The 21,514-nt window shown below is 43.6% G+C and overlaps 2 long non-coding RNA genes across 2 annotated transcripts in view; one reads left to right on the plus strand and one right to left on the minus strand.

The window, feature by feature from the left end:
- LOC148534326 (uncharacterized) overlaps window positions 1-19,106 on the plus strand; it is a 32,288-nt gene extending 13,182 nt beyond the window's left edge. The window contains exon 2 of the long non-coding RNA XR_015877677.1: window positions 18,459-19,106. This is a non-coding gene — a long non-coding RNA (uncharacterized LOC148534326). The remainder of the gene's footprint in view (window positions 1-18,458) is intronic.
- Window positions 19,107-20,164: 1,058 nt separating this feature from the next.
- LOC148534327 (uncharacterized) lies at window positions 20,165-21,179 on the minus strand. The gene is made up of 2 exons (XR_015877673.1): window positions 20,831-21,179; window positions 20,165-20,665 (listed from the first exon to the last, which is right to left on the minus strand). It is a non-coding gene; the product is annotated as an uncharacterized LOC148534327 (long non-coding RNA).
- Between the last annotated feature and the right edge of the window lie 335 nt (window positions 21,180-21,514).

Below are 21,514 nucleotides of genomic sequence, written 5' to 3' on the forward strand. Positions count from 1 at the left end.
TACAGCTTTCCAAGACAGTCAGTAGCCAGAAAATCTGCTCAGCCATAAGAACAGGCTTGGAGTACAAGACGTCCTACTCCCAAGTTGGACTATAAGCCTTCAGCCTCACGGGACGGGCCTCCTCTCGGGAGCCCCCAGAGTTGGAGGCCGGCTTCTCCAGTTCGCCCAGTGCTGGTGTCTGACCACCACGGACACTGGGGTAAGAGAAGTATTTTCTTGAAGGTATGTCCTCTCCTCCCGGTAAAAACGCCTACCAGACGGTTTTTCGTTACAGGTCTTCTGTCAATTCAGGACAAGGCCCTGTAATTTTTGAGGGTGTTACACTCTATGCTCCAGGCATGAGTTATAGTACCTATTCCGTTGCCCCAAAGGGGAACGAGGTATTACTCCATCCTCTTTCTGGTACAGACACCCAATGGGTCTTACCAGGACATTCTCAACCTCGAATCCTTCAACAAATTCTTAAGGGTTCCTCGGTTTGGGAGGGGGACCCTGCATTCCATCATTCAATGGAGCCTGGGAATTTTGTGGTGTCGTTGGATATATTCAGGGTGACTACCTGAATATCCCTCTTTTCTTAGCACACCAGTGTTTTCCTCAGGTTCACAGTGGTCGATAAGCATTTCCAGTTTCTGGCATTGCCCCTTGGTCTGGCCTCACGGTTTACCAGGGTCATGGTAGTTATGGCAGCCCACCTGCGGATGCAGGGGGTCCGCTTGTTACCCTATCCGAGTGACCTCCTGTTGTTACCACGGTCTCCAGAGATACTTCAGTGCCATATGCAACGGACAATATCTGTGTTGCTACGTTAGGGCTGACTGATAAACTGGAAATGGTCCTCTCTGATTCTTCACAGAGGATGCTCCATATCCCAACATCTGAGGATCTTTGTGATTGAGGAAAAGATCTCTGCATTACAGGCAAAGGTACGCAGTTGCCTGCAGAGTCGCCGAGTGTCTATTCACTTGGCAATGTGGTTCCTGAGTTCCAGGGTGTCGCTGTTCGACATGGTGGAGAGTACCCAGCTTCACTCTAAAGAACTTGATCCTCTCCGGATGGGATGGGTTGCCCCATAGGATAAAGTCAATAGGCTTTCCCCAGAGGTTTGTCTCTCTCTGGCCTGGTGGCTGCAGAAAGCTCACCTAAACAAGGGGCACCCCCTTTGGGATTGCGGACAGGGTTCTTCTGACGACGGACGCCAGTATCCGTGGCTGGGAAGCAGTGACGGGTCCACACTTGTTCCAGGGCAGGGGGACACCAGTAGTTTTTGCGCTTCCCATAAACATCTGAGAACTCTGAGCAGTATTCAAAGTTCTCCAGCATGCAGGACAGGTCCTCCACGGAAATACCGTGCAGGTACAGTCTGACAACGCCATCATGATGGCTTATGTAAACCACCTAGGAGGTTCCCGAAGTCAGGCGACACTAACAGTGGTGTCCCGAATTCTGGCTTGGGTGGAAGGCTATATCCCTGCCGTCATCGGCAGTGTTCATTCAGGAATCCTCAGATGGAAAGCAGGCTTTCTCAGCCGTCAAGACGTGCATTCAGGGAAATGTCCTCTTTATCAGGAGGTGTTCAATCTTCTGGTGAACAAGTGGAGCCTTTCAGAGATGGGACTCTTCTGATAGACGTAGGTAGGTCCAGTGGACCTTCCAAGTTGTGTACCTCGTCCCTCCGTTATCCCTTCTTCCTCCAGTAATAGCAAGAAGGAGGCACGCTCCTGCTGATAGCTCCAGCGTAGGCCAGATGGCACTATTACTCAGATCTTCGGAGCCTCTCAGTTAACACTCCGAAGCTGTTGCCTCTACGCCCGGACCTGTTGTCTCAGGATCCTGGCTGATACCCAGACCTGGGTTGTCTGTCCTTGACGGTGTGGCGGTGGAGACTGCCCTCTTAAGGTCTAGGAGTTTTTCCAGCTCTATAGTTAACAGAGCTCGGAAGTTTTTATCTGCAAGAATTTACCATTAGGTATGGTATACTTTCTTTCAGGTGTCGCCCTAGCGGCTAGGCTCCTCGGGTATTCCGGATATCCAGAGGTTGGCTTTCCTACAGGTGGGCTTAGATAACGGTCTTCGCCTTGCTTACCTGAAGGTGCAGGTTTCTGCCCTGTTAGTACGGTTTCAGTGTAGGATTGCTACTCTTCCTGATGTCCGCACCTTTGTGCAGGGTGTACGTTATATTCAGCATCCCTTTGTTCCACCTGTGGCTCCTTGGGATTTGGCTGTGGTCCTTAGGGCTCTCTGAGGACCGCCATTTGATCCACTGGGCTCAGTGGATTTCAAATGGCTTACTGCTAGGACTGTATTCCTTCTGGCTCTTAATTTGGCCAGTAGGATCTCAGAATGGGAGGCTCTGTCATGTAGACCTCCCTTTTTCTCATCTTTCCTAGGAACAGGGCAGTGCTTGCCTTTACTTCCCCAGTCCTGTCTGCTGGTGAGGCCTATTTGGCTGTGGTACGGGCGCTAAGAATTTAAGTTGACCGTACCAGTCCATTTAGGAAATCAGACTCTCGGTTTTGTCCTTTCTGGTTTCCATAAAAAGGGTTGGCCTGCCACTACGCTAACTTTGGCAGGATGGATTCACAGGTCTTCCTGTTCCATCCTCTATTAAAGCTCTTCCACTAGGTCTGTGGGTCCTTCGTGGGCAGCTCGACGTGGCGCCTCAGCGGTGATTGGCAGCCACGTGGTCATCTGTCCATATTTTTGTAAGGTATTATGTTTTTGATACCTTCGCCTCTCAGGATGCTTCCTTTCGGTGGCGGATTCTCCTTACAGCACAGGAGCGTCCCCACCCTTAAAGGATACTGCTTTGGGACATCCCCAAGGTATCCTGGGGATACCCTATGGACCCTGAAGTAGAAAATATGAGATATGGTAAGAACTTACCCTTGTTATCTCTATTTCTACGAAGTCCATAGGGTTCCACAGGACTCCCGCCCTGTCGCACCTGTACTGCAGATGGGCTTTGATCTGGTCACCGGTTTCTCCGTCTCCTTCTGGTGAGAATGTGATTCTTGTGTGTTCCAGACTGTCTTCTCTCTCTTTTTTGCTCCTGCTCCGGCCTATGGCTTGTAACGAAACTGAGTGGCCTGAGGCTCGGGGGCGGGGTATAGGAGAGGGACCCCAGTGCATCCTGGGAGGCTGAAAATTTAACTCTGTGGTGCCTGGATGTCTGCCGCCATCGCCTATACCCCAAGGTATCCTGTGGAACCCTATGGACTTCGTAGAAATAGAGATAACAAGGGTAAGTTCTTACCATATCTCATATTATGCCTTTAAATATACATAACTATGACATATGATTTGTTGATAGTTACCTCACAACTGTCCCATTTTTAGCTTGACTGTCACACTTTCCAAATGTAAAAAGGGTTTTTTATTGTCATCTCCTTAACACTTATTTGTTCCATGTGTTTCTTAATCATACCTGTCGACTTTCAGCTCCCTCCCTCTGTCCAGCTTCCATGGCGGGGGACATGTCATGGCAAAAAGGGGGCGTGGCACTGTGATGATGCAGCATTGGGGGTGGAGCATGGGGGCAGGGTTGCCTACCCTCCCGATTCGGGCAGGAGCCTCCCGATAAACTGGTGCAGCTCCCGCCCCCCCCGGAAAGGCAGGCAAGCCTCCCGCCTGGCGCTGATCCCCCATCTCCCCCCCCGCCAGTACCTGTTAAACCCCCGCAGCAGGGGGGGACAGTAATGCGATTCGCGTCATTTTGGCCCAGCCCCCTGCTTCACAATGCCTGTTTTTTCGGCATTGTGTAGCGGGGGCGGGGCCAAAATGACGCATGCATGTCACATCCGCACACTGCCCTCAGCCCATCCGGCCACGCCCCCTGTTCTGCCGATCTGGCTGTTCCCTCCCGGAAGGAGCAGCCAGATAGTCGGCAAGTATGAGCATGGGGCGTGACCGTGCAATCGCATCATCGTGGCTCTGCCCGCTCTTCACAATGCTGATATTAACAGCATTGTGTGAAGCAGGGGCGGGCCATGACGATGCGATTCAGCGTGAATCATGTCACCCCCCACCCCACTGCGGGGGTTTCTAGTGTTACTTCAGAGGGGTTGTGTGGGTCGACGTCTGCCAGGAGACTTGCCTGCCTTCCTAGGGGGCCGGGAGCAGACAACTGATTTTCGGGAGGCTCCCGGGAAAATCGGGAGGGTAGGCAAGTATGTTCTTAATGTATCTTATTTATGTTATTAATTATTTTATATGTATATGTACAGTACTTCATGTGTGTAAGAAAAACACCAATCAGCATAAAAATGGAAATTAAGGCCCATATTCAATTGCCGGCGAAAAGTCCTGGACACATAGTACACTTTCTGCCGTCATCGCTGGTTTGGGCTCCGGAAAAGTATTGTGTTCGTCCCCGCTATTCGCCCTATTCAATTACAAAGGACGCGAAAACGCATCCCAGCGAAACTCAAATAGGCGAAAACTGCTGTCAGATTTGGGGAAATCAGCCTGACACCCCCCAAAAGGTGCACTGACATGAGGGATCACTATGGATACCCCCGAATAGCCCTGCTGAAGGTATTTGGGGTACTTGAATGGTCCCAATAGGTGCTATTTAGCATCTCTGCACAAGTGGTGAAGAATAGCATTTAGCAGGTAGTCCCAGCAAATTTGCGGTACATGAAAATGGGTGGAAGCATGGTTAAAAATCGCTAAAGTGAGTTTTAAAAAACAGCTTGGGCATACTTGGGGGACGCCCTGGAGTTTATTTCGCTAGTTTTTAAGTTTGTCCCCCAACTTTGGTTTTTTTTTGCCCCCAAAACGAAAGTACTTTTTTGGGGTGATCTAAAGTATTTTTTCAACTTTTTTTGATGCAGTTTACCTTTGAGGGGCTTTCCCAAGACTGCAGGGGTATTCCCACAACTTTGCACCCCAAACCTGCACTTTTTTCCGCCTCCATTCAAAGGCGAATCTTTTCCGCTAGTTACAAGGCGCAGACTTTTGGCACCGGCGAAAAGTCTTTGGAATTGAAAAGAGGATAAGTTCTCGCCTGTCGAAATGACGTCACCGGCGAATCTTTTCCGCCGATCGCGGCTTTTCGCCGGCAATTGAATACGGGCCTAAGTTGTAATTACAAGTAGAATTATATTATACACTTCAAACAGGTGGGATGTAGTTGAGCTTAGGGCTGTTGAGCTCTTCAGCTTTCAGGAGGCATTTTTCTGGGCCTGCCCAGAGAAAAGTTTACCCCAAAGTCTGAAAGTAACTATGCATTGTCTGTGCTGGAAATCAGGGGAAATTAATTAAAGCAGACTCATTAAAACTGCATTGTATTTTGCATAACAATTTATGCATGCTTGCCGTCTTTTTGGCTGCCCCCTCGTTAGTGAAGTTGGCTGCCTTGTCACAGTAGGGGGGCATGGCATCGCTATACATGTAAAGCTCGATCGTGTCATGATGACCCCACCCCTGCTATACATGTAAAGTAGAGGGCAGGTCTATGATTACGTCATTCAGCGCGAATCGAGAACCCATATCTGAATGAGCAATCAAAACCCGAACTGATCATATTTTGTTAGAGGTTTAATTTGAATCTCTCAGACCTTGTACAAATCATTTATCTGTCAATGTACCAGGTACCAAAGTTCAGGTGGTTACCTCTAGGGGCAAGAACATTTCATAAGAATAATTCTATGTACAGCACTATGAAGTTCTTTGTGTGATAGATGTTTTAATCCTTTTATAGACAGGTTGGATAAATATTTACAGTGCTAATAAGAACAAACTTCCTCAGCAACAGTATACATTCATTATTTTGACACTCATAATGTTGACATGGACAGAAGTTAGGGTTATTTAATCAGTCTATAGAAAACTGCTTTATCAACTGATGACATTCACAATGTTGACATTCTGACATTAAAACCATGTTGACATTTTGCTGTTGGAATTCTAAATGTTAACATTTTGTACCACACCCCTCATTTTATTAATAGTGGGGAGGAGTGGTGGGTATAATTTCCCCGGCCCAGGCTTGTTGGAGGGGCCTGGGTAATTAGATGAACCCCCTCCCCATACTTACCAACTCTCCCTGATTGTCAGGGAGACTCCCTGAAATAGTAGCAATCTCCCTGATTCCCTGAAGAGTCTACTGTAGCAATCTCCCTGATTTTACTTTACCCCCATTATAAAGCTGTTATATGTTAAAAAAAAAATACATTCAAATGGAATCATTAGTATAATTTCCCTGCATTGGTTATAAGGCACAGTGACCCCTATGGCTGCATGCATTTTCTGAAAAGTATCAGTGTGTTTTCATCAACAAGTAGAACTTACTAATTGCTTTGGGGCTCATTTACATTTTTGATGTAAATCAATTTGATGGACACACCTCCCAGATGTAGCAGAAAACGCCCACTTTACCGCCGCGCTCATAGTCCCTGCTTTCATAATCTCCCTGAAATGCTTTTTCAAAAGTAGGCAAGTATGGCCCTCCCTCATACCTGTCAGCATCAACAGTATCCTCTGCCTATGCAGAGGTAAGTGATCACACTGACCACACTCCCTGGATTTATTTGTCCTTGCTGAGGGCTCACAGCATCCCTGTTCAGCTTGCAAAATACCGGCTCTCTACGGCTGCTCATTGGTCAAATGAAGAAAACATTACGGTTTTTAATGTTCTAAAGTTTTCCTTGCGGAATGTTCAGATCTTCCATTAACGCCAATATTAATGCTATGCTCCTGCTTTTCTCACTTTTATTCAAACTCAATAAAGCACAGATACATTAAATCCCTTTCATAAAGTGACAAGTCTGGGATCTGAGCACAAATGCTCAGTGGAAGGTCTGTTTACATTGTACAATAACTTGCCCCAAACTAATGAGCATCTGTCTATAAATGGATTAGAGCATCTTCACTCATCTATGTTACCTGCCAGGAACAGAGACACATTATCGTGGCATTTAGCCTACATGATTGCTAACCTGTACTGACTTCTCATTTATTTTAGAGGTAGTTTTTTATTTTTTTATTATTAATTAGACAATGAGTGTCTGAGGGACTTTTCTCTTATTTAATGGGCTATTAAATACTATTAATGAAAACTTTGCAGAACAACAGTTTCTACAAATTGGTTAGTCAAAAAATCATTATAGTATGAATAACACAAAGGAAGAGTTAGCAGAATATAAGAACCAGGAGATCAGCCAAGTTTACAGATTGGCATCAGATGAAAGGTACATATACTAACTCTAACTGAGATTGAAATTATTTGTATTTAAATAGATTAAACACAAGAGAGCATGTCCAGGCCTGTTTCAACAAACAGTCGCACAAGAATTATAGAGTCTAATGCCGGCCAAACACGGGGCGATTTGTAAACGCACGACACCTCGGTACGTTATCAAATTCAGCCCGATGCATCGCATGCTGCTGTGAATGGTAAACGATGCATCTTACAAGATGCTTCATTTACCTATTTAACAGCATGACAGATCGCAGATCTTATGGTTTTTCCATGAGATCTGAGATTCCGATGTACGATGGCAGGCACGTACATCGCCGTCGTACAGCATGCCAAACCACACACGATGTGCACGATTGATCATTGGGATCGATTGAAATTGTGCACATCGTATAAAAAATCTTACCGTGTATGGCCAGCCTAATATCTATTTCTGAAATTCCCCACAATATCTGTTTCCATAATTAAAGAGAGAGAGGGGATATATGAATATCAAAGAAGCAAAGAAAAGAAGTGAAGTGTCCAGAGGTGGTGCACTAGAGAATCCCAATATTAAAACATAACTTTTATTGTTACTCGGATAATAATACAAATGATAACGAAAAAACAGAGAAAATACGTTAGAAAATATAAAGAATGTGGCAAAGTACGAAATATGTGTTTAAAATTGTTGCAGCGCCCTTGCTATTCCACCAAATGTCATATCAGCGTCAGTTATATGGCGTTATTATATCTATATAATCTCTGTCTGTATCTCACATGAACTAATAAATTAGACCTTCTATGACTGGGCAAAAAATAATCATAGTGCTTCTTATTGACAGATTATGGGCCCGTATTCAATTTGAGGCGAAAAGCCGTTTTCGCCGATGACGTCATTTTCGCCTGTTTTGATTTTACTCCGTATTCAATTTGGAAGACTTTTCACCTAGGCGGAAAGTTAATGCAATGTAATAGGCGGGAAAGTTTCGCCTATGAATAGCAGGTTGAAAAAAGTGCAGAATTGGGGTTTTGGGGTGCAACGTTGCGGGAACCCCCCTGCAGCCTTCAGACAGTCCCCCAAAGGTAATCTGTGTCAAAATTTAAAAAAAAAAAAACACTTTAGAACACTCCAAAAAAGCACTTTGAATTTGGGGGGAAGAAAATGTTGGGGGGCAAAGTTAAAAACTATCGTACTTGACTCTGGGGGGGTCCCCAAGTATGCCCCAGGTGTTTTTTTCATTGCAGGGCTTGGCGGCAGGTGGATTTTTCACGATTTTTTAAACTTAACTTTAGCAACTTAAAATATGCTGACCCCCATTTTCAAAGTACCCCAAATTTGCTGGGATAAGTTATTATCTTAAAAAAAAACTCCTGAATACTATTCTGCACCACTTATACAAAAACACTATTTAGCAGCTATTGAGCCCATTGAAAAAAACAACAAATACCTTCAGCAAGCCAAATTGTGGGGTACCATAGGTAACCCCCATGTCAGAGCATCTTTTGGGGGGTTGTCAGGATGATTTCCCAAATCTGACAGTACTTTCTGCTTGTTTAAAGTTTCACCGGGTCCCGTTTTCGACTACTTTCAAATTGAATACGGCGATACGCGGGCACGCGTGCGATACATTTCCGCCTGCAAAACAGGCGAAGTAGGCAAAAAGTCCGGTGAGGCGAAAAAGTATCGTCGGTCCACTCAAATTGAATACGGCTCTATGTATTTGATAGATGAGCCAGTATTTATTAGACTGTGCTCAAAGTTGACAGCTATACAGAAATAATTGCAATAGTAAACTCAATTATTCCTGTGTAATTCCTTACAATGTTGAACCTTGATCATAAGGGACATATTCAATTGGGCGCGAGGTTTAGCGAGGTAAAAAATCTTGCGCCCCTCGCCCCCAATTTTGGTATGTGCGCTCCCAATACCCGCGGTATCCAATTTAAAAAAAAGTTGGCGCGGGTTTTCAGAGCTGAAAAAAAAAATTCTGCACTTACCTGCCCGGGGGTCTCCCCTCTATCGTCTCACTGGATAGAGGGCTGCTGGGAGTCCTGGGGCTGCTGGGAGATGTAGTTCTCCAGGCGCCCCATTCTCCAGGAGCCCACTGGACACTGGGGGGGGGGACACACATACACCAGGGGTCACACACACACACTTATGCACCACACACTACATACTCACCACTGCTGCAGGAGGACTGGGCCCCGACACTGGATGCAGAAGACAACAGTTCAGAAGGTGAGCAATTACTGACTAATTAAGCTAATTGGAAACTTCCAAAAGCTTAATTAGTCATTAGGCGCGGTGCCACCAGGGTCCCAGAACAAGTCCCACTGTTTTTTCCTAAAATGACAGATATTAGAGAAAAAAAAAAATCACACCTGCTCTGGAGGTCAGAGTACAAAAATCTCCCGAAGCGCAAAATAGCGGGAAAAAAAAAAAAAAAACCGCAGCAAATTGAATAGCAAGTAACCCGCACCTGCAGGAAAAACCTCGCAGGTGCCATTTGTTTGCTTTACTCGCACCCAATTGAATATGCCCCTACGAATGACAAGGATCTATATGTTTTTGAGTTCAATATGTAGGAACCCACTAATTATTATACCATGAGCATATCTATTTTTAAACACAGTTGTTATTCATAGATTGTTAATAAGTAGTTGTCCCAAATTGCTATTACCCTGATAGCATACTTGCCGACAATCAGTTCCCTCCTTCCGGGAGGGAGCTGATTGTCGGCTAACAGCGGGGGGCGTGCCCAGCCATGACATCGCATTTGGGGTCGGAGCCGGGGCGGAACCCGCTGCGGGGGTTTTGATATTAACTCTGCGGGGGGGTAGGGAGGGATGCCGGCTTCCGGGAGGCTTGCCTGCCTTTCCGGGGGGCCGGGAGCGGCACCTGAAAATCGGGAGGCTCCCGGCCAAATCGAGAGGGTAGGCAAGCATGCCTCATAGTGAGTATGAATTCCTTGTATATTCAATATAATCAATGTTCTCACACTTTAATCCTCATTAATTAGGGCTGGAATGTGATATATAATATTTACCCAACATTACACTTTCTCCTATAGAAGGATATGTGTATCCTGCAGCATTGGTAGGAGTGTGATCTGGGCTTAAGGGCCTTGATAAAGCCATAAGAGAAATGCTGCATCGGTCCTGCGGCCTGCCTTGCTACTTCTTACCTTGTCTAAATGTGATACATATGTCTGATTGAGAACATGCCAGTAAAACCCGGGAGGGCTTTAATGTGTAATGTGAGTCTGTGATAAGACTCCCACGTGGTGTAACAGAGTTTAAGTGTTCAAGAGCTCCTCTCTAATAAAGAACATGAGAGACTAAATAAAAGGCCCCGGGAGCCGCGGAGACCCCCGGGCAGCTAAGTGCAGAATTTTTTTTTTTTTTTTAAACGCAGCGCAGGGTTTTCAGAGCTGAAAACCCCACAACCACTTTTTTTTAAATTGGATACCGCAGGGATCTGGAGCGTGCATACCCGTGGTATTCTAAAATTGAAAGCGAGTGGCGCAAGATTTTTTACCTCGTGCCCAATTGAATATGCCCTTATAACCCTTATGATCAAGGGTTCAACATTGTAAGGAATTACACAGGAATAATTGAGTTTACTATTGCAATTATTTCTGTATAGCTTAAGCTGCATACACACACAACGATTTAGTAAATGAACGATTTTAGTAAATGATTTTCGTTAATTTTTTCATTTTACGCAGGGTTAACGGGCTCCTCAGTCCCGTTCTATGCGTCACCCCCATCCTGCAACCCGGCATCGCAGGATCGCAGAAATCCAACATGTTGGATTTTGACGATTTGACGATCGCAATCGTCAAATCGGGGACATTTAACATGTCAAATGTCAGTGATCTGGCGACGGATCGCTGAACATCGATGGTGGGCGATCGGAAATTTCTGATGGGCGGTCGGAAGTTTCCAATCGCATCCCTGCATTGCGACAATCCGTCGCAGATGTATGGGCACCTTAAGATTTATCATCATACAGGGTGGTGCAATATTTAAGCAGGAAGATAAGCAACAGGTAACAATGTTCACATAGGCATTTCTGAGTAACTGGTATGCAATGGTAATACAGTCCAGGATAATGCAGGGAATAGACACAGACTTTAGGATGAAGACAAATGCTGGATGAAGTAAATGGATACACAAAGTCCTGTTTGACAAATAAATAGCAGTGTTGACTGAAATGTCCAGAATATATTATAAAGTACAGGTACACTAGGATTTGATTAACCAGAATGCACAGGTGACAGCAGATGATAGGAGGCTCTGATTTAGAATGCTGCAGAGTAGTGCAGAGAATCTGAAAGGCACTAGTGGTTCTGAAGAATATGCCTTCACTAACACACTGGATAATAACACAACACAGTCCCGGATTGTAAGTGCAGATTGTCAAGCAGCTAAAACAATAACTGGACAAGTCCAGGATAGTGGAGCTCTGGTGAAGCAGAGAAATGTTCCAGACGACTTACATGAGACCATACTTGCCAACAATCAGCTCCCTCCTTCCGGGAGAGAGCTGATTGTTGGCTAACAGCGGGGGGCGTGTCCGGACAGTTATGACACATTGGAGGCGGAGGCGGGGCCACATGATTGCGTCATTGTGGCCCGGCCCCCTCTTCACACTGCCGTTATTTTCGGCATTATGGAGCAGGGCCTCGATGATGCAATTCAGCGCAAATCGCGTCACTGGCCCCCCGCTGCGGGGATTTCTAGTTTGTTCTGGGCGGAGGTCGGGAGGGTTGGTGGACGCCGGGAGGCTTGCCTACCTTTCCGGGGGGTCGGGAGCGGTACCCAATATTCAGGAGGCTCCCGACCAAATCGGGAAGGTAGGCAAGCCTGCATGAGACACAAGAGGGTATCAGGTTGCAGAAACCAGGCTTTAGAGACAACAGGAAACACAAAGAATTCTAGCTGGTAGCAAAGGGGGTCATTCAGACCTGCTCGCGAGGGAAGTTCGCTCGCAAGCGGGTCGGTTTGGCGAATGTGCATGCGCACGACGGAGAGAGCTCCGTCGTGCGCATGCGCGAGACCCGGCGAGCGACGACAAATACGTCGCTCGGGGTCTCGCACCAAAGGGGGCGTGCTGTCGATGGTGACTGACAGCACGCCCCCTTTGGTGGGCGTGCCGGGGGCGTGGCGGCCAGACGGAGGCGTTCCCATGGGAACGCCTACCGTCTGAGTCCGGCCCCACTGACATCAGTAATGATGTCAGTGGGAGTGACTTTGGCTCTGATAGAGCCAAAATCACTCCTGGGCTTGCGGCAGCGAGACCCTACCGCAGGGTCTCATCGCAACCATCATCATGGACGCTCGCATAAGCTGTGGGTGGTAACCCACAGCTATGCGAGCGTCCATGAGGACGCTCCAAAAACAGGTAGGAGGGCCCTGATTCAGAGCGAGCGCTCTGGTCAGAGCGTTCAGCTCTGAATCAGGCCCATAATCCGGAGTGCAGACACTGAGGCAGTCTTTGACTTAATGAACTGGCACCAGGGAACTTGTGTGGCTGGTCTATATAGGAAGTTCAGGTGCAGCTCACAGCTGCTGCATCAACTAATTGCTCAGTTGATACTAGACCAGAGTGCTGAAGCACCAGGGAAGAGAGCGACACCCCAGACAGGGGAGAGAGGACTGCACAGACCGTGACACTTTGAGAGCTACATTAATCATTTGATTGTCTCTAAACAAACTTTTGCACCTGTGCAGGTGAGTGTGAGTGAGTGAATGTGTAATAAAAGATTAAATCCTATGGTGTGTGTCCTGTCTTTTGTTTAATATTTCTTTTACAGGAAGGTCAGCGGCACCAGCGCGCACTTAATGCCTGCATGCTGGTACTTGTAGTTACACAAGTACCATCATGAGGGGGAGGCTTGCTGGCACCACAACCCCTCTGTAAAAGACAATATTATTTATTACAACATTATTTACCCCATGAACTCCGTACCCACCAGCCAGGGGTGCGGAGCATAGCCGCAGGCTTCAGTCAAGGCCGGGGATACTCAGAAGTGGGTGGACCCCTGTATTGGGGGGATCCCCACCTCCTCTGGGATCCCCGGCCTAGGCTGACTATGTTGGGGTGTTAATGCTTTGGCTGGATGAGCCAGTGAAAGGATACTGTGGCTGTGGCATTACACCCCGGCTAGTGGAGCCCGGTGCTAGTAGTAAAAATACAGAGACCCCTATGCCATTTTTTCACATATTTTTACTACTAGCATCAGGGCCAAGAGCCCATGGCTAGAACATGAAATACGGGGGACTCCTACGTTTTTTGTCCCTTTATATTTTGTGAACCAGCATCGGCTCAAAGAGCTTGGTGCTGGTTATTCTGAGGGGGGGGGGACCCCATATCATTTTTTATTTTATTTTAACCATTTATTTGCTTACAAACAGGCAGAAACATACATGGATCACACTGATCTGTGGATGATTCTGCAGAACACGCAGCTCAGGGGGCTATCTTAAACTTCTAATTTGGACCGAGTTTGCTTAATTTACACCCGTGATTAAAAACAAGATTCTTGGTAAATTCCCATGTTGCATTCCTGTCTATGGAAAGTACTTGCAAGCTTGGCCGATGGTATATTTATTTCTATTTGTGATTTCGGTTAGGGTTACCATTAGAGATAGAGATAGCGTTATGTTTAAGGTTAGGGTTACCATTAGGGTTAGGGATAGACACAGTAAAAAGAAACTGTTGATATTACATCAGCGTTGGCATGGTCACTGTTGACATTATGAACATGTCGACATTCTTATGTTGACTTAATGAATATCGACATTGTAAACAGAGACATAATTGTGGTGAATAGGCCCAAATTATGATATTGTATGATGTGTGATGTTCTGTCATTTTATTTTCTGTATAAACATGATATGTCAATTGCTATTCGGTGTGCAGGTCAGCAAGGACTGGAATTAGCAAAAGGTGAATTTGAAATAAAGTGGATGGCTTGCAGATAACAAAAGAATGTATATTCCTCACAGTGTGAGGTCATGTGTGAACATCTAGACCTCTCCCTTTTTATGACCCCTAAAGTCAGTGTCCTAGATCGTAATCCCAGAACCAGACCTCCTTTTACTCCAGTGCCCTATTTCTAAAGATTCTTGTTCTGCTATAGAGGCTGAGATAAGGATTCTGGTATTTACTATAGATCTGGAACGGGGAAGTCGAAGAGTGAGTTATATTGTTACATCTCTTTAAAGCAGGGACCCTGTTAGTTTGGCAAGGTAACCCTGTATTGGAAATCTATTGACCTCAATACCTGCTGACCTGATAGGGAGACCCTCTTAAGTATGAACAAAGAATTAGGGATGTTTAAAAAAGGAATGCTATCCAGCATTCAATGTTCACTCATTGGGGATCAGACGGACATGCTGGGAGAGGAGTGCACCAGAAGATTCTTGTGGGGGAAATCACTCGCCCCATCAGCAGTGCTAAGAACTTTAGTGTAAGTTATCTTAGGAACTCTGAATTATTTCTCTTTTATATTTAGGAAATATTTGAATTATAATCTGTTTGCCATTTTATTAATATTTTTGTAACTAATCCTTGAAAATATTTTTTGGATTGAACACATTTAATCTAGCATATTCTCCGTGATTCTTATTGACCTTGCGTGCCTGGAGAGGCTCATACTACATCTGTGTGTAATTGAATGTGATTTATTAATAATCTGTTCGGAGATCGCAGAACTCCAGAAAAATTTGCGTGGTGGCAGAAGAACCGTGTATGTGACCGTGGTGCGCCGGCGTCACAACCAGCTGACCCCGATTGTTGTATCTGCGAGTCAGCCCGGGTTCGTGACAATAATATACTACCTTCAAGAAAAAACATGACTTGGGTGAAGACATTGGAGCTCATTCAGACCCGTTCGCAAGATGCGATCGCTCGCTGGCAAAAAGGAGCCAGATATTTAAAGTAAGCTCTCGCACTGCATCGCGTAAGGACACCCACTATGTTTTGGATAGCTACGGCAAAGTGCCCTCGCAAATGTCTGAAGACACCCCCTTGCCACTCGCTACCACACGTCATCTCCGGGAAATGAAGGATTAATCGGGACCATCGTGAGCCATCGGAGCTGCTCGTAGCCCTTGGGGTTGCCGTAGCCTGCCGCAAGCACAGCGATCAGCGCTGGCTGAAATACATGCAGGTGATGTGTACAATGACGCTGCTTTGCTAATTATGCACGCCCTTTAAACGGCGTTTTGGCGGCCAGACAAGCCTGCATTCGAACATCCACTCCCCCGTTCACAAGCACCTTCCCCTGTTACCACCCACAAGCGGCACTATCTGTCACTCAAAGCAGCGACCTGATAGTGGCTTACGAGCTACCAAAATCAGATCACAACGAATGGCTTGCGCACGCGTACTGCGAATTATACGCATGCGCAGATGGGCGAAAATCACTCAGAGCGAGCGATCGCGCCTTAGCGAGCGGGTCTGAATCAGGTCCATTGTGTTTGAGAAATTGAGAGATATTACCTTGACATTGAGATTTTTTCCACCTCCTTCCCCTATAGGTACATTGAGGTACCCAGCAGCATGGGGTTACATTTACATACAAAAGTATTTCCTATGGACACTTAGTAAATGACATCCAAAATGCTACAGTTATTATTATTATTACTCTCTTTCTTGCAGTCTGCCACAAAAATAATAATTTGCAAAGATAAGTGACTTGTAATTAAGTTTTGATTAAGAAATCATTTTGATGCTAAATGAGAATTGATATCTGGCCAAACTGGAAATATTTTAATAAAATATTTTTTATCTAAGGACGTATATTTGAAATTCCAATGGCAGACGATTCAATGGATAAGAAACTCTATTTTGTTGCCAGGTTTAGATAGAAACATCAGCTTTTATGCATTTGTTTTTTTGTGTGTTGCATATTGTATTATCAGGGGACTCTTTGAAATGCCAGTAATGCATCTCACTATCTTGTGCAGTGTTGAGAGAAAACAAAAATCATTGGATCAGCTATATCTTTTCTTTTAAACATTGGTCTTCATTTATTATTAATGCACGTTAATACAGTTTTAAAAGGTGTATATTGGAGACCACAATTGAGTGATTGTCAACTATGCTGAATTTTAGGGTTAAATATTTGTCTCCGGAAATATTTAATTTTTTCCATTTTGTAATGACCATCAACACAGGACAATTTTACTTATTCCTCATATTACACACAATTCCTACCATATATTCCTATTTTGTAAGCTTTAAAAAACAACATTAATGTAGATTATATATTCATATAAAACATATTCTGTTTAAACTTCATAAACATGACATAATGGATATCATAGTACAGCAAGATAATAGCATACAATATTGATTTAGATACATAGGACCCAATTTAACACCTATGACAAGGCTATTATCACTAATTTCTTATATTAAAATGTGCTTACTGTAAATACCTTGCTGCTATCTATGAACACAGAGAGCACTGTTTAACTATTAGGAGGCAGCATTGCTGTCGGCTGTAACCAATTTGGTGCCTTAGGCAAGAACTTGTCTGGTGCCCCCTAGCAGATAATGCCACCATACAGCGTAATGTTGCATTCAATATGAAAATTTGCACTCCAATTAATTCCTTAGAATTTCCTTTCAAACCCAATTATTTTGAATACAAATCAATTTAATGTAGATTAACTACTGTTCTCCCATCACAGCACACCAGGCTCTCCCTTCACAGCACCCCTCTTCCCTCACTACAAAGCACCCCTCACCCATGTTGATTTGACATTCGATTTTGCCTTTAGTAAGTTCTTTCATAAAAAAGTTAAAACAAATCGAACAGAAAACAAAATCAAACTTTAGTAAATCTACTCCCAGATGTCAAAACTTGGTTGTGGTGACACATCTGCATCACCAGTGGGTCTTTTTTTTCCGAAAGTTTAGTTTTTTCCTGGCAGCCGCACTTGCTGGAGAAATGGAAGGAGGAGCTTTTGCTGCATCACGTGTCACTTAAGCTGACAATTTCCTTACCAACCGCTCTTTACATCTCTTCAGATCTGTGTCCGCTGGGAAGACACGACATATGACTTCAACCTAGGATCCAGCACGGTCACCAAAATTGTAAGATCTTGTCAAACCTTGGATCCTGGCAAAGCAAATAAAAGGATTTGATCTACAAGTCTGACAAGCTTAGCGGAATCGCTTTGTTTCAGCTCCTCCTTCAGTTTCTCAAGTTGCTTTTCAAACAGTCTAATGAGGGGAATTACCTGACTCAAGCTGACAGTATCTGAACTCACTTCACAGGTGGATACTTTGAAAGGTTTTAGCACTTTGCACAACAAAGAAAGTATTTTCCACTGAGCTTGAGTAAGGTACATTCCCCCTCCTCTTCCTACGTCAAGTTCATTGTGTAGCTTTGGATGGCATTTTGCTGTTCCACCATCCGCTGTAGCATATAAAAGGGTGGAGTTCCACCTCATAACTATCTGGTGACAGGGGAAATTCAACATTTCTTGCAGGTGCTGCAATCTTCTACATGCACCTGAATTGCAAAAATGTCCAGATATTTTGCGGGCCACGGAGAGCATCTCCTGCACGACCGTGTCATTTAAAAAAAAAAAAATGCACCACCAAGTTGATTGTGTGAGCAAGACATTGGATGTGTTGGAATTCACCCATCTGTAATGTTCTCACAATATTGATGGCGTTGTCAGAAATCACAAATCCTGAGGGGAGTCCAAGCGGGGCAAGCCATTTTGCAATGACTTCCCTGAGTTTTGTTATGGCGTCAGTGATCCATTGTGCAATTGGGCGACTGCTGTCATACTTGTCCCCCTTGCAAAGGATTGTTTGACAGTCAATTGTTATGTTAAACTACTAAAAGTAGTCTTCTTCCTGGGATGAAGATCCACTCACAGCAGCAACTAGGCACTACACTGCTGATTAAGCTTTCATTTGTTGATCAAGCAGATGGGAAAGTGTATCCAACATGCATTATCATCTATCAGTTGTGTCAGGAAGCAGCAAGCTATTCATACCTGTGTCCTGATCTTATTCTTTTAGCTCGTCTTTGTTTAGCTGCTGCAGGGTGCTGTCAGGAGAAAAACTGATCTGCAGTATGTTTTTTTACCTAATCCTAAAATTTTTATCAATAATTAAAACTAAACAGCTAAACAGTTGTATTTATTTATTTAAAATTTAAATATAATTTTTTTAATGATTGATATAAAAATTATACAGTATGTGTAAATATTTATTCTGGCAAGTTTCTCATTCATTTAGGGGGATATTTATCAATCCTTGGAGAGAGAAGGTAGAGAGAGTACAAGTACCAACCACTCAGCTTCTAACTCATTATTACAGGATGTGTTTGAAAAATGAGTTATGGTAAGAACTTACCTTTGTTAACTCTTTCTTCGAAGCCCATTGGGTCCACAGGGAGACCTTGGTGTGTAGGTTATGGATCTGGATCCAGGCCCCACGCAGTTCAAGCTTTCAACTCCCAGGATGCACTGGTCAATCCTACTTATACCCGGAGGAGGATAAGAGTGAAGGAAGACTGGTACACACGAGAACCACACTCTCAGAGGAGACGGGAAACATTTTTTGGTTCGTCTGGCTAGGTCGGCCGAACCCCACCATGGTGGGGGAAACCTGTATGCACCTTGGCTATGGGGCCTTCAAAGAGTTACCGCATGTAGGTGCACAGCATAGCATATCCTTGAGCAGCCATTCCTACAGCCAGGCTGCCCCACATGCTTTTGGGAACTTTTAAAGGCATCACAATCAATTTCCAGTCAATAGAATGGTGTTTAGAAGCTCAAATCATTATTCTATTTATTTAGGGATTTGAAGTTCGATTTTGTGCTCATTTTATGTTTTTGGGCTTTAGTAACTCCTTTCATTAAAAAAAAAAAAACCTATCCAAAATCGAACAAAAAACAAAACCAAAGCATTGTAAATATACCCCCAGGTTATTAAACATGAAGCGGAACAGGACACTTCCATTCATAACCAGCCACCTCCTATGCATATAAAACCAAAGTTACAGATGGCCCTGACCAAATGAGCTTGCATTTTGTAGTAGAACATTTGTAGCAGGACAAAAACCGTGGCTAATGTAAGGCAAAAGCATCATCAGCTACACATTTTTAAAAGTAGCCATAAGTGACTGACATTTTTGCAAAGGCCCTAGGGGATGTCACGAATGACAGTGGAAGGAGACATGGAAAACCACTAGTCATTGAAGTCCTCCAAGACCGGCTTATGCTGCTAGTAACTTTATTTTTGCTTAGTAATCTAGGTATTAGAAAAGATTAGTAACAGTTTACTTAAAACAGTTTTTTACATTGAATTACCCTAATTAGTACAAATCTGTGTTTTGTGTGATACGAATTAAACTGGTGCTGCTAGCTAGATTTTTCTGAGAAAGAAAAGGACTACAATATTGTGTTTTGTAATCAATTAGTTTATGAAGAAGAGTAGTTTATATGTAAACTGACCTAACTTTGGGATCCTGAGTTTAGAATTAAATTTGATTTAGATTAAATCTTGTTTCAATGAACTATATTACATGGGGGAATGCACTGAAATACCATTGTTTAATGCAGAAAAAAGAGAAACTGAATAACTATGGATACACTTTAAAGAGAAATAACACATTTAAACAAAAAAGTAAATATTAAAACTTATTACAAGAAACCTCTGAGTGTGTTATGGAGCTCCAAAATGTGCTAAACATTAAGTAAAAAGTGATTAAATTTCTCAAATTTTTAGACAACCTTCCTAAAGAACTTTGGTCCCTGGATGTTGCATCTCAGGAGTAATTACCTACAGGTACAGTCTTCTTCTCCCAGCAAAAATGAGGTCTCTATATTGCCAGGATATAGACGCATAGAAAACCCTTAAGAAGTACTTTGTTAAATAATAAAAAAAAACAGCATATATCGATGAAGATCTTGATAAAGCAAAATATTAATTACATAGTCTTTTGTGGTAAAGCAAATATAATTTATTTAGGGAAACATTTCCACTTTTCTGCAGAGTGACACAGAGTAATGAGAAGTAAATTAGATCTCTGAATTTGTCACAGAAAGACAGAGCATCTTATACACATGATTACAGAATCATTTACAGATAGAAGTTTACAGGAACAGTATAATACAGGTATTTCATTGGATAATGTAGAGAAAAGTGTGAAGCACAGTATAGTCACAGGGAGGGGGGGATAGGGCAATATCAGATGAGGTTTTCATGATCTTGGAGCAATATCAGACATTAAACGGTTCGGACAGAGTGACATCCAACATATAACATGATGTTAGGTCTGAACGTAAACAAATTAGAACAAGGCTGATGTTGGTCATGTTGCAGGATGTGTGGCGCCATCAAAGACATAGTTCATGAGATTTCTCTTTATATCCACATTCTCCCTTCTCAGCACTTATTGTGGTTATCTCATCATCACTTTGGGTCACTGAAGAGTTTAGCTGCAGAACAAACATCAACAATTTAATCAAGCAATATATACACCATTTTTATTTAACTCCATCAATCTATACATGCGCCAAGAGATCTACAGACCTAACAAGTTGTAGTTGATCACAAAATGTTTCACACAATGTAATTTACTATGTAAGGAAATGCATTCTTACAAACCATTGGCTTGACAACTGCAAATAATGACCCCATGTGAGCTAATAAACTTGTACTTCCTACTGCAATGTATTTGCAAGAATGAAATCTGCACGACTATGATTGAAGACACCAGTTTCCTCTTGTAACATTGAAGCAAACCATTTTCTTTCACGTATCCAAAACCCTCAATGTTCATTAGAGTAGCTGCTCAAGTGAGAAGTGCAGAAATTCTAGGAAGTAAAGAAAATGTATACTCAAAACAAACCTGCCAACTGTAAATAGGGACAATGAGAGACAAAAAAGTTACAATCAACAATAAACTATGAAGACATGAAAAAAAAATGAAAGAAGGATATGAGAGTGACAACCACAAAGCACCATACTGTAGGATGACATGTCGCACGGCACCTTACGTCACAGCACCTCACAGCATAAAGCCAAAGTAGTTTTATAGAGAATGAAAATATAGTTTGTATTGTTGGATGTAACCTATTAAGATATTAAAGCAAGCCAATTACTTACAATGAATACAGGATATCATTGCCTCTGGATAGTCGTCAGTAAGCGTCTTGTCTGGTATCTTCATAGGCTCAATAGTCTGCAGCACTGTATCCTGATAAACTCCTGTAATGTCCACCACAAAGCCATCTATAATATCCAAGCTGTTTGAAGACACTGGTTTCCGCTTGTACCACTGCCAA

Source organism: Taudactylus pleione, unplaced genomic scaffold (genome assembly GCF_031769625.1).
Source record: "Taudactylus pleione unplaced genomic scaffold, aTauple2 ptg000069l, whole genome shotgun sequence".
Classification (NCBI taxonomy): Eukaryota; Metazoa; Chordata; class Amphibia; order Anura; family Myobatrachidae; genus Taudactylus; species Taudactylus pleione.